The sequence below is a fragment of the Xiphophorus maculatus genome, chromosome 11 (genome assembly GCF_002775205.1).
Source record: "Xiphophorus maculatus strain JP 163 A chromosome 11, X_maculatus-5.0-male, whole genome shotgun sequence".
Classification (NCBI taxonomy): Eukaryota; Metazoa; Chordata; class Actinopteri; order Cyprinodontiformes; family Poeciliidae; genus Xiphophorus; species Xiphophorus maculatus.
The window spans coordinates 25,743,348-25,754,496 of NC_036453.1; the positions used below are offsets into that span (position 1 = coordinate 25,743,348).

Consider the following 11,149-nt stretch of genomic DNA (forward strand, 5'->3'; position numbering starts at 1 on the left):
GTAATTTTGCACCCCAAGCTAAGAAGTATTAAAATTTTAATCAAAAACTGAATTTGAGGCAAGGCTAACGAAGGAGCTGATGAAGGTTTTTTCCTGTAATTCCTGTCAAATTATTCAACACATTAAATTGTACAGCCAAATGTAATGATTTTATATTTAATACCAGCTTAAAGGTTATTATTTTCAAGAGGTACTGAAAAACAAGGCCATTCAGAATGCAGCACTCAGCATACAGAATAAGACTGTACATAAGTAAAGGCTATGTTTGCTCACACTGTGACAAAAAACAAATCTGGATTTTTATTTTCTTTAATTTAGCATCATCAAAGCAAAGTGATTAAGGATGGAATGAGAAAAGCAGAAATACAAATAAATGGCAGCAGTTTTATCGCAACTTTGGTTATATTAAATACAGAATGAGAAGCAAAATGATGTGAATAAAATGAGACCAGATTACAGCGAAATTACACCATTAACAGCCATGAACCATTTTACATGCAAGAGCCAAGTGAACAGCACAATAAACTGTGTTCACATCACGTAAGAAGGCGTTTACTCAGCTGACGGTGTGCCTACTAACAATAAACTGACATATTAAAGTTGCTTATGGAGCATTTAAAGTGATTGGTTGGGTTTAAATTTCAGCTTTGTTGCTGTTTAAACAAAGGACAGGAAAGAGTCAAAGATGTAGGAAGGTTGGCAGGGAATACACACGAAATGAATTTTTCACCCACTCCTCTTTGTTCCAAGGCCTATTTGGGGGATGCTAAATGTGTGAAGGGAGAGGGTCATTTTCCGAAGACCCCCCACAAACGCACACACTCTCCTCCTCCCAAGTCTTCACCAGCAAGTCTCCCCAGATGACCCACATCCACATCGTATACATATATCCCTTCAGCCCCTTTCATCAATAAACCTTTCAACTTATATCATTGTGAAATGTCTAATGCGCAGGGAGTTTTCCTTTGATCGGTTTCAGTGCTTTTCAGAAACAAAGGTTGATCTAACAGCTCCAGCTTCCCTTCTCCCAGAGAGTCGTCTGGTCAAAATAAAACACTCAAAGTAGGACAGAAAGGATAATTGTAGGCCTTTTATTCATCTGGGAAAATGTGTTGTTCTGCTGACCCAGTTCAGAGCTGCAAACTCCTAATGATTCATCCTAACTGCTTCAATTTCTAACACAGAGCAGAAACCTCACCTTAAGGCCTTGGTGTTTTTGGTTTTACTGTGGTTTTATTGATTGAAAATGATTCCTGGTAGCATATAAATCTTGCTTTATAACTCTTGTAAAACATGCTCTGATTACTAATTCTGTGAACAATTATAAGATCGGATTGATTGCTGGACTGTCGCATTTAGAAAGTTGTGTAAAATTTGTCTTTCAGTTCAGAATTGTGTTGCTCCACAACATAAAATCAAAATAAACAGTGAAGTCTGTGGTTGTAACCTGGCAAAAAAGGGGGAAAAAGTGCATGTTGGCAATTAGTGTAGGCTGCTACAATGCTTTCTAATACCAACATTACTGAGAAAATGATTAATATTTCATAGTGAACCACAGCCACAAGAACCTTTCTGGATATGTTGCATCAAATGTGATTTTAAAGAATCATTTGCACAAATGTATAAATGAATGATGAAAGAGACAATATTGTTTTCTGTGTGTGAAAAAGGCGACAGAGGAACGTGTGTGCGGGCGTGGGCATGCGTGTGCGGGCGTGCACATGTACTTGTTTAGCTAATCTAGCATATTTACTAACCTTCTGAAGAAGTTATCTGAAAATCAGGGGTTAGGTCTTGAGGTATGTTGTGTAAAATGAGGAAAACAAAAATCTCATCTTCACTATTGTTCCTGACTGGTCAAATAATACAATAGGTAAAAAATAAAATAAATTAAAATCTGCTTGAGATAAGAAGCAAATACAAAGTCCTAATATGGAAGGAAATACAAACTTACGTGTGTGTGGGTGCATGTTCTTGTATGTGCTAGATATAGAGCAGGGGTGGGCACTCCTGGTCCTCGAGGGCCGGTGTCCTGCAACTCTTAGATGTCTCCCTGGTCCAACACACCTGAATCCAACAGCTGAATCTCCTCCTAAGTGCAGTCAAGTTCTCCAGAGTCCTGTTAACGACCTCATTATTTGACTCAGGTGTGTTGAAGTAGAGATGCATCTAAAAGTTGCAGGACACCGGCCCTCGAGGACCAGGAGTGCCCACCCCTGATATAGAGGATCACTGTAACCATTTTCACCTGAAAAGGGCGGTCATTTTTTGGAAAGAGAGGACATTTTCCTGGTCTTTACTTTTTTCAGTTGGGATGGGCTCCTAAACTAGTTAGATTTAGAGTTATGATGTGAATTAAGCTCTGGTTAGGGTTAATAGAAGAGGTAATGGTTAGGAGTAGGGAAAATGTCAGCAACTAAAATGAATGGAAGTCAAAACAAAGTCCTCGGCAGGATGTGTGTGTGTGTGTGTGTGGGTGTGTGTGTGGGGGTGTGTGTTTAATACCTTGGAGTGAGCAGCAGATGGTTTTGTGTTGGGTGTAGCAGCTGCCGCTGCCCCACTCTCTATTCTTTTCTGTGTCCGGCCCCCACACCCACACAGCTCCTGAAATGTACACAGCAGTCACCTGACGTAACTGGACGCCAATCCGCTTCATTATTTATCAGCTCGCTGACATGAACGGCCCTGATAAGTCTCAAACAGAGCTTCATACATTCCCCAGAGAAAGGATGAACGTGCACGTTGTGACATCGTTCCTAAATCTTCAGGGAATAAAGGCTCAGAGATGAACTACGAGTCCTGGAATAAAAGGAAAAAAGCATTTAACCGCTTTCCCCCCCCTTCATCCATTCATCTTTGTCTCCCCCTTCTTACTCTTTAACTCCCTCCTTCACCTCTCTGCCTAGATGCAACTTCAAAGCAGCTGTGGAGTCAGTTGGATAGAGGAAGAGGGTCCTTTGGGGGACCTATCGCAAACACACACACACGCGTGCATGCGGTACACACACTCAGAGCCCAAAGATTGCTAACAAGCAGTCAAACCGTGCCCTTTGAGGAGTAACTGTGTGAACGCTTCAAAAGGGCTCGACTCAAAAATGAGCGCAGCCTCTTTTCTTGACTGCATTGACTTCGACAATGTGGTTTCATGTGCTCTTCACAGGACACACACACCAAAACACACATCCCCGTGCCCACACACAGATGATCACTTGACAGAACATCAGTCTACTGCCAAAAAAAGCAGATACAGAAGTAAAAGCAAGACTAATATTAGGCTTTCCACTAAAACTTCAGCGGACGGTTATTATTTTACGTTTATCAGTGTGAAAAGTTGATTTGAGAAAAGAGAAAAGGTGGTATAAATTATTCAAATCGCAGCCTGTTTTAAATTTTATGTAATTTTTTTTCCCCCTGCCTCTTGATGAGGATGTATCTGGGGCGGAATTGTCTTTGATCAGGAGATGAAGCAGACTCTCTCTTGATCTTCCATCTCGGCTTAAATACTCCTCACAGTCGGCTAGCTGACCCGGAACCTAAAGTTCTGTCCTGAAAAGTACTGAGAGAAAAACTCAATTAACCCTAAAGTGACTGGTGTCATCTCCAAGAGACGCTGGAGAAAGCGATGTTTTATGAAAGGCCAAAAATAATACAGGATTATTATGGGTCAGGTGAGAGAATAATAAAGGTGAAGATAGAGACTTAAAGAAGAAAAAACTTAACGCTGGACCAATCAAATAGTTTGACAAATCTGATTTTCAAATGGCAGAATTAGTAGTTTTATATTTATTTTAAAAATTAAGGAATTACAAGACAATACAATCTAAAAGTGGAGATTTTTTGTCAACATAATGTCACCAATAAAGTAAACATATTGAATATCATCTATTTCTGCATTTCTGTGCAACCCTGGATGCTTTTAGCTGACTATTTAGTTGGGCTGTCAGCTGAGGTAGCTAGCCTGCAGTAATCTGCTTAACTTACATGCAGTTTGTAGTTTATTAACTGTAGCTTTTAAACAGTTTCCTTCAACTGTCTGTATTTTTTGTGCCTTGAAAAAGGTCTAAATACCTCTATCTCACAGGTGTCAAACTGCAGTCCTCAAGGGCCGCTGTCCTGCAGTTTTTAGATGTGCCACAGGTACAAAACACTGGAATGAAATGGCTTAATTACCTCCTCCTTGTGTAGATCAGTTCTCCCAGCCTTGCTAATGACCTAATTATTCTATTCAGGTGTGGTGCAGCAGAGGCACATCTAAAAGTTGCAGGACACCGGCCCTTGAGGACTGGAGTTTGACACCCCTGCCTTATCTGGTACTCTTATTAAACTCAAAGAAGTGCAGCAAAGCACACTCTGCAGGTTGATGCCTTCATAAAACAAAAACAGTGAGAGTATTTAGTTTGTAATTTTTGTATCTGATCAGCTGATTGACGATCGGTATCCAAACTTTCCTCTGCTCACCTGATTGGTGCATCTCTACAAAACCCCTCCCGGTCAAAATGCTTATATAAAAAATGAATTCGCCCAGCAGGAAAGCCTCCTTCTAGGTTAATACAAGATAATGCGGGTCAGCAAAGCCGTTGGGATATGTCTGAGTGCATTGCTGCCAAGAGTATAATGACTTACGCGGAGCAGTCCCCGGACGGCTCCTTTCCTTTGACAGTAAAAGCTTTAATTCTGAGCCTACATTTCATTTGCTGCTTCTGTCTGAAATTGCACTGCCTCTTTGCTGCCAATCACAGTAATGTGCACTTCAGCTCGGTTGTCTGGGTCTGTTATGCCTTGACCTGGCTGCTCACCCGCCAGTGTTGTCAGATGAGAAAGCTTTTGGCGAGCATCAATAATGTCTCCCACTCGGAAAGCAGAAAAAGCTCTAATGTGTATTATTTCATGATCATTTATTGCAGTCCGTGACGGACGTTTTAGTGATTGCGTCATGAATTGAGCAGTACAATCCTTTCATTGGACCGTGTACGTGCTAATGTGGTTTCCAGTACAAAAATCCTGCTTCCACATATCAGGCTCTTTAAATTTGCCCAATGGCTGATTTTATTTCCTGTTTCCCTGCCAGCATGGATTTAAAGGTTTTGTTCTACGAGGTGTGCATGAGGCATCACATCAAGCACTGTTGTTGTGATGACGTTTAGCCTCGCTTCGCAATATAAACTATCAACACTGTTGACTTGGCCAAATAACACTTCCCAGGAGGAAAGGGAGAAAACACAAAGGTGCTAATTTGAAACCAGAATATATTGTTTTTCAGTAAACTCACAGCCAATGCTCTGATGTAGCTATTTAAATCTAATTGTTAGGGTTACAAAGTTACAAAATACTGTTTGGGTTTTTAAGTTCTGCATTTCAACTGTCCTATTTTTTGAGTGAGTTGGTTATACAGGGAGTATTTTTAATAGTTTAGGGAAAAAAAATGGATTATATGAACAAGTTTGGAATTATTGTGGAATTTCTCTAATTCACCCACAAAAGATCAAATTTATACATACAATACCAAATGTAATTTTATAATTTGGCATTCCCAAATCTTCTAAAAATCTTATCCTCAACTCCAACCTCTCTCTGTGCAACTTTCTAATCATATGGAAATACTTAGATTTATAAAGCAGTAGCAAAGTAAATGAGGTGGATTAGCAGCGCTCGACAACAACTGATGGTGTCCAAAATGTTAATAAAAGTAGGTTCATATATTTTAGGGTTTTTTTAACAAACTCATTTGCTATCTGTAAGTAAAGTAGCTCACAAAAACTACAAATGAGTCTCTAGTTTCACTTCTGTTCCTTCTAAACTCACACAAATCAACATATTTAAAGTACAGGTCCTCTTATGCCGTCACCGCTGCAAATAATCTGTATCACCCAACTGTCAAGCGCTTGAACAAACCATTAGCGTATAAAAAGACAGCTGCAGTGGGGAGAGAGAGAAAAGAGAGGCTGGTAAAGAGTGGCTTTTTTTCCATCGCAGGCTGGGGAGTATAGATTTGCTCTGCTAACATGTGAGGTGGGTGTAGATGCTGAAGCACCGAACTAAGAGAGCGAGCTCTACACAGTTGTAGAGTGGCTAATGTTGGCAATCTCCACCAGCGTTGAGGAGATTCACAGACTCGAACTTGGAATATCAGAAATGAGTCATGCTCTCCAGCTCCAGAAGCTGGCTCCAACAGGCGCCGAGGACGCAGAGAGAGAGAGAGAGTTGCCTCACGGTGAAGCAGAACGGAACAAAAACAACACAAACTCCCACACTGAATCTGAATGCAAGAGAAAAACAAAACAAACAGCGCTTGGTGATGCATGTGCTCTTCTGCAACGCTGAGAGAGATGGGTTTGAGGAATCAAATACAAACTCCTCAAAGGAAAGTAGGAGAGGGTGTGTGTGATCATGTGTGTCCATGCAGAGGGTGTAGGATAAAAGTAGATGAGATTTATCATTCGTAGAACAGGAGTGGTGTGACAGCAGCAGAGAGACGGCGGCGGGGGCAGAGGGGGGGAGTTCCTTATAGAAAACGCTGCGGTAAGCTCAGATGAAAGGAGGTCAGCTTTAACTGAGAAGTTTCCTTTTGAAGTTGCAGATGAGAAAACACAGCACAAACATTAAAAATACTTCAGACCAAATATTTATGAAAGAACTGATTCATTAGGATTCTCCCCGAGGATTTCTGATCCACTCTGCTGAAAGGTAATTAAAGCGAAGTTTAAGGAAAGGAGATCAGGGTGGAATCTGTAAATTGGCCACAGATGATTATTTGTTTAAGTCTTCACCACTTGTAAATCTCAAAATATGCAGCGTTAATGGCATAGACTAGCACTTAATTTATTGTCAACGCACAAAAACACAACAGTGAATTTGGAAACGAAATGTTGTTGCTTGGCTACCAGAGTAGACAGAAAAAATACTGAAAAACTAAAAGTGTGATTAAAAATACATATATACCAGTGTTACTGGTGCAGGTAAATAAATAATAATAAAAAATAGGATAAAATAGGATAATAGGATAAATAATGCACAAATAATAAGAGACCACAAATGCAGTGGTCTCTTACAAATAATTTTGCAAGAGACCACTGCAAAATGATCAGTTCCTCTGATTTTACTTTTTAAAGGTATGTGTTTGAGTAAAATAAACTTTGTTCTTTTATTCTATGAACTACTGACAACATGTCTCCAAAATTCAAAGCAAAAATTTTGTATTTATTTGCAGAAAATGAGAAATAGTCAAAATCACGTAAAAGATGCAGTGCTTTCAGACCCCAAATAATGTAAATTAAACAAATTGATATTTATTTATAAAGAACAATACTAATGTTTTAACTCAGTATTGAATTTTGATTTATGAATTTTGAAGAATTCATAAATCAATATTTGGTAGAATAACCATGAGGTTTTCAATCCAGTGGTCTCTCAATTTTTTTCCAGAGCTGTATATTGCTATATATATATATGAGGCAAAAATAAAAACAGTTCAATAAAAACAATATTGAACTGGTAAGACAGTCAGTAAAAATATTGAATTTATCATTTAATTTAGTAACAAGTAAATGTTTGCCAAGACCCACTTGTCTATCAATAAGGTAAACATTTTTAATTTCTTTCTTCCTTTTAATTTGTAAGATTTTTCCTTTGCATCACCCTGAACACCCCCTTGTAAAACAAATTAATTGGCAGCATAATGCTACATAATGCTACCTGTTGGATGGTGAAAAAAAACTGGAAACTGGGATGGAGGTTCACTTTCCAGAAAGACAATCACCCAAAACATTCAACCAGATCAAAGCGTTTTAAAATGGCCCAGTCAAAGTCCAGACATCTCATGAGAATCTGTAAGCATACTTGAAAACTGGTGTTTTATGTGTCTACTGTGTTGTTCTGTTGGATAAAATCCCAATAAACTATATTGCTAACATGTTAGGTGGGAGTAAATCCCAACAAAATATATTGTGTTGTTACAAAATGTGAATAGTTTATGGATGCTTTTGCTGTAAATGGAATATCAGAGTCGTATGGAATGTATTTCTTGGAAGCTAATGTAAAATATCCATCCAATCTCATTCACCACTTTTGAATATTTCAAACCTCTATGTAACACATAGTGGGGGTAAGCCTCATTATTTGAGTAAAAATCCAGGTTTAAACCTACCGGATTTTCTGCTTAATCCTTTGAACAAGAGCCTCAACGTCTGAATTATTGCAAATCATAAAGTAATTTTGGAGGCTGACTTTCCTGCAGCTTTAAAATCAAACTCCATTATACGAAACGGCCTTCTTCGAACAAACCAACACAGACCTGATGTGCTGCAAATACCACAACATTCTTTTTCCGCAAAGGCACATAAACTCAGACCTGCGCTGTGAGAAAACGTCTGGCGGTTGCGCTTTTAGACTTGTGGTAATCTTAACATCCTTCCTCCGCTCTGCCGCCTGCTCAGATGTGCCCCCGTGTGCTCTCTCTCACCCCTCGGGGCTTCGCCCTTCAGGAGAGCTGAAGTAAGAAGAATTAGGACAGGAGGAGGAGCCGCGTGCGTGTGAGACGACGGAGGCGTGCGTCGACAGAGGCAAGGAGGGACGGCGAGGAGCGTCGCTAAGATGCTGGAGAGAGGTGGGGGGTATCACCGCTGATCTGAACGTGGGGCAGGCAGGAGGCAGATGCTCCCAAAGACGAGAAGCAGGATGAGAGACAGGAGGCAGCGGAAGATGGCATTTCTCTCACACCTCTATGAGCAGCAGCATCCTAATGCAAGCTAATCCCTCTATCAGCCTCTCTCCTCACCTGGTCCTATCTCTCCAATAGCAGCACTGTGACAAAATGGAAGGCTGCATTTAAAGATACGCTCCACGCTTTGGCTCGGCCAGGTCGGACCGGCACAGTGGAGCTTGGAGTGCTGTGCAGCCACAGGGATCACGTCAGGGTTGTCACTGTCCTTCCTTTTCTCTCTCACACACACAGAGACACAAAAAAAACACACACTCCTGCTGACTTTTTTCTTTTTCCGCTCAGCAGCATGTTGTGAACCAAGCGCTGATTACTGATTTGCTCGTATAAACGGAGGCTTGCAATCAGCTGGTATGTAGACGCTGCAGAGAGATTCGCACTGCGTATCCTAATTTCATTTCCAGTTTCTAATGTTATCATCAGTTTTATTTATAAATGATCAGCAAATAAATGTGGAGAGCACATTAGCCCAAGAGAAAAGCACTGACTGTCTGCATTTAACAAGAATCAAACCAAAAATTGTTTTATTTTCCATTATTTTACCTCAGGTGTGTATGTGTTTAGGTGCAGAATTATTTCAATTCAATTCAGAAATACATTATTGATCCCAAATGGAATTTAAATGTTGTTGTAGCTCATATCACACGTTTCTTCAGAGTTACGGTAGATGGTGATGGCTGTGGACATCTTATCAATGAGAGGAACGACTCACTCATGATTTTTGCAATTCTGTCAGATTAAAAACATTTTGCGTTAGTATTTTATGCCACTTGAAAGAGACGAAAAAGCAATTCCAAGCAAATTATTAAATGAACTCTATTCTCTGCAAGGTAACGCAGACTGCACACTGCAAACTGAAATACTTTCACTTTCAAAATAGCTTTCCTAAAGGGAAACATGGCGATGGTAGTATCATGCTGTCAGGGGTAAGTGTGCTCCATACTTACTGCTGCTAATATTTACAAAAGTATTTTTTCGTCTCACTTATTTATTTATAGAAATAATTCAGTGGATATAAAAACCTTTTTAGAGAAGACAAATAAAAAAAACATTAGATTAAAGTCTGAAAAAATGTGGAAAATGTTTTAAAAAACCTGAAGCTATCAATTAATTATAATTTGTTTGTGTTAGAAAAAAAAAGAGGCACTAAGCTGAATGTAGACTATGGGCCAAAAGAAAGATGCTGCTTCAATCTACCCAAGATTGAGTTGCTCCTGTCCTTTCATCCTTTTTTGCCAAATATTTACATTAATTAAATGAAAGAAAAGATGTAAACTACAGATTTAACATGATTACATGGTTTTTGACAATTTGTTGTAATTATGTACACACTCCCTCCTGACTACAGTCAAATACATCAATCATTACATATATATATATATATATATATATATATATATATACTTGAAGGTGGAGTAAACGAGAGTCAGTGAACCAAAATCAAATGAACACCTTTCACTAGATGAATGGGACTGCAGTCACTACATAGCAAGTCAAGTCTAATTCCTATATTCCAAACTAAACTAATTTTATGTAAAGTTTTATATTTTAAGAAATTTTGATACAAAATATTTACCTTTTGGTATTTTACTATACTTCTGTTCAATACGTCGCTCAAACAACATAATACTAAACATGGCATCTCTTTTAACTAAAGCATTAGTGGTGTTTATTGTTGTTGTTTGTTTATTTTTTTAAAGGCGTTGTAATGCTTTTTTTTTTCATGGTACGAGTTGTAGCTTTAAGATACTTTTTTAGGAGTCCGGAGGAAGTGAAAAATAAAACCGACGTTTACAGCACGAACCATGATTATAAATTACTCTGAAAAAGCTAAATAAATAAATAAATAGATAGATAAATAAATAAATAAATGTTCCACAAACAAGCAGAGAGGCAGCTCAATGAAATAAAGCACGCGCCTTAATCCACATGAACAAAAATGGCTCCGGAAATATTAAATGTTCCGCAGCGAGGTGAGACCAACGTACAAGCGCCAGCTGGCCACTGTGTATCGACAGACGGAAATAGGAGTTATAAAACCTCAGCATCATCCGCAGAGCTCGGACAGCCACCGTTCCTCCTCGCGTCACTTCAAACGGGAGATAAATGTACGGGGCCGCAACCAGAACGTAAACACCCCTTACACCGCTATCCCGTATTTATGAAGCAAGGAGGTAAGGAGAGAAGCCCGTCAGTCTGCTCCAACTTAATCCTATTTGAGCCTTGTTAACAACTCTTACCTTGTCCCTGCTCCTTTGTCCTGTTGCGGTCGGTGTTTCTGCCGGATATCGGTGTGTATTCTCAGTATATTCGGGTATCTGGGACTCGGGTGTGAGCTGGTGCTGATGGTGAGCCGCAGCTTCGGTCCCTCCGCTCGGCTTGTGGTGCTGAAGTGGACAGCGCTTCGAGCAGCTCCGGGAACAAAACCCCTTT

At 39.6% G+C, this 11,149-nt stretch overlaps 1 protein-coding gene across 1 annotated transcript in view; it reads right to left on the reverse strand.

Annotated features, from left to right (window-relative positions):
* The window catches only part of srrm3 (serine/arginine repetitive matrix 3), an 84,232-nt gene extending 73,093 nt beyond the window's left edge, over positions 1 to 11,139 (reverse strand). Inside the window, exon 1 of the mRNA XM_014469434.2 lies at positions 10,957 to 11,139. The gene's annotated coding sequence lies outside the window, so the exon portion shown is untranslated. The remainder of the gene's footprint in view (positions 1 to 10,956) is intronic.
* Positions 11,140 to 11,149: the final 10 nt, after the last annotated feature.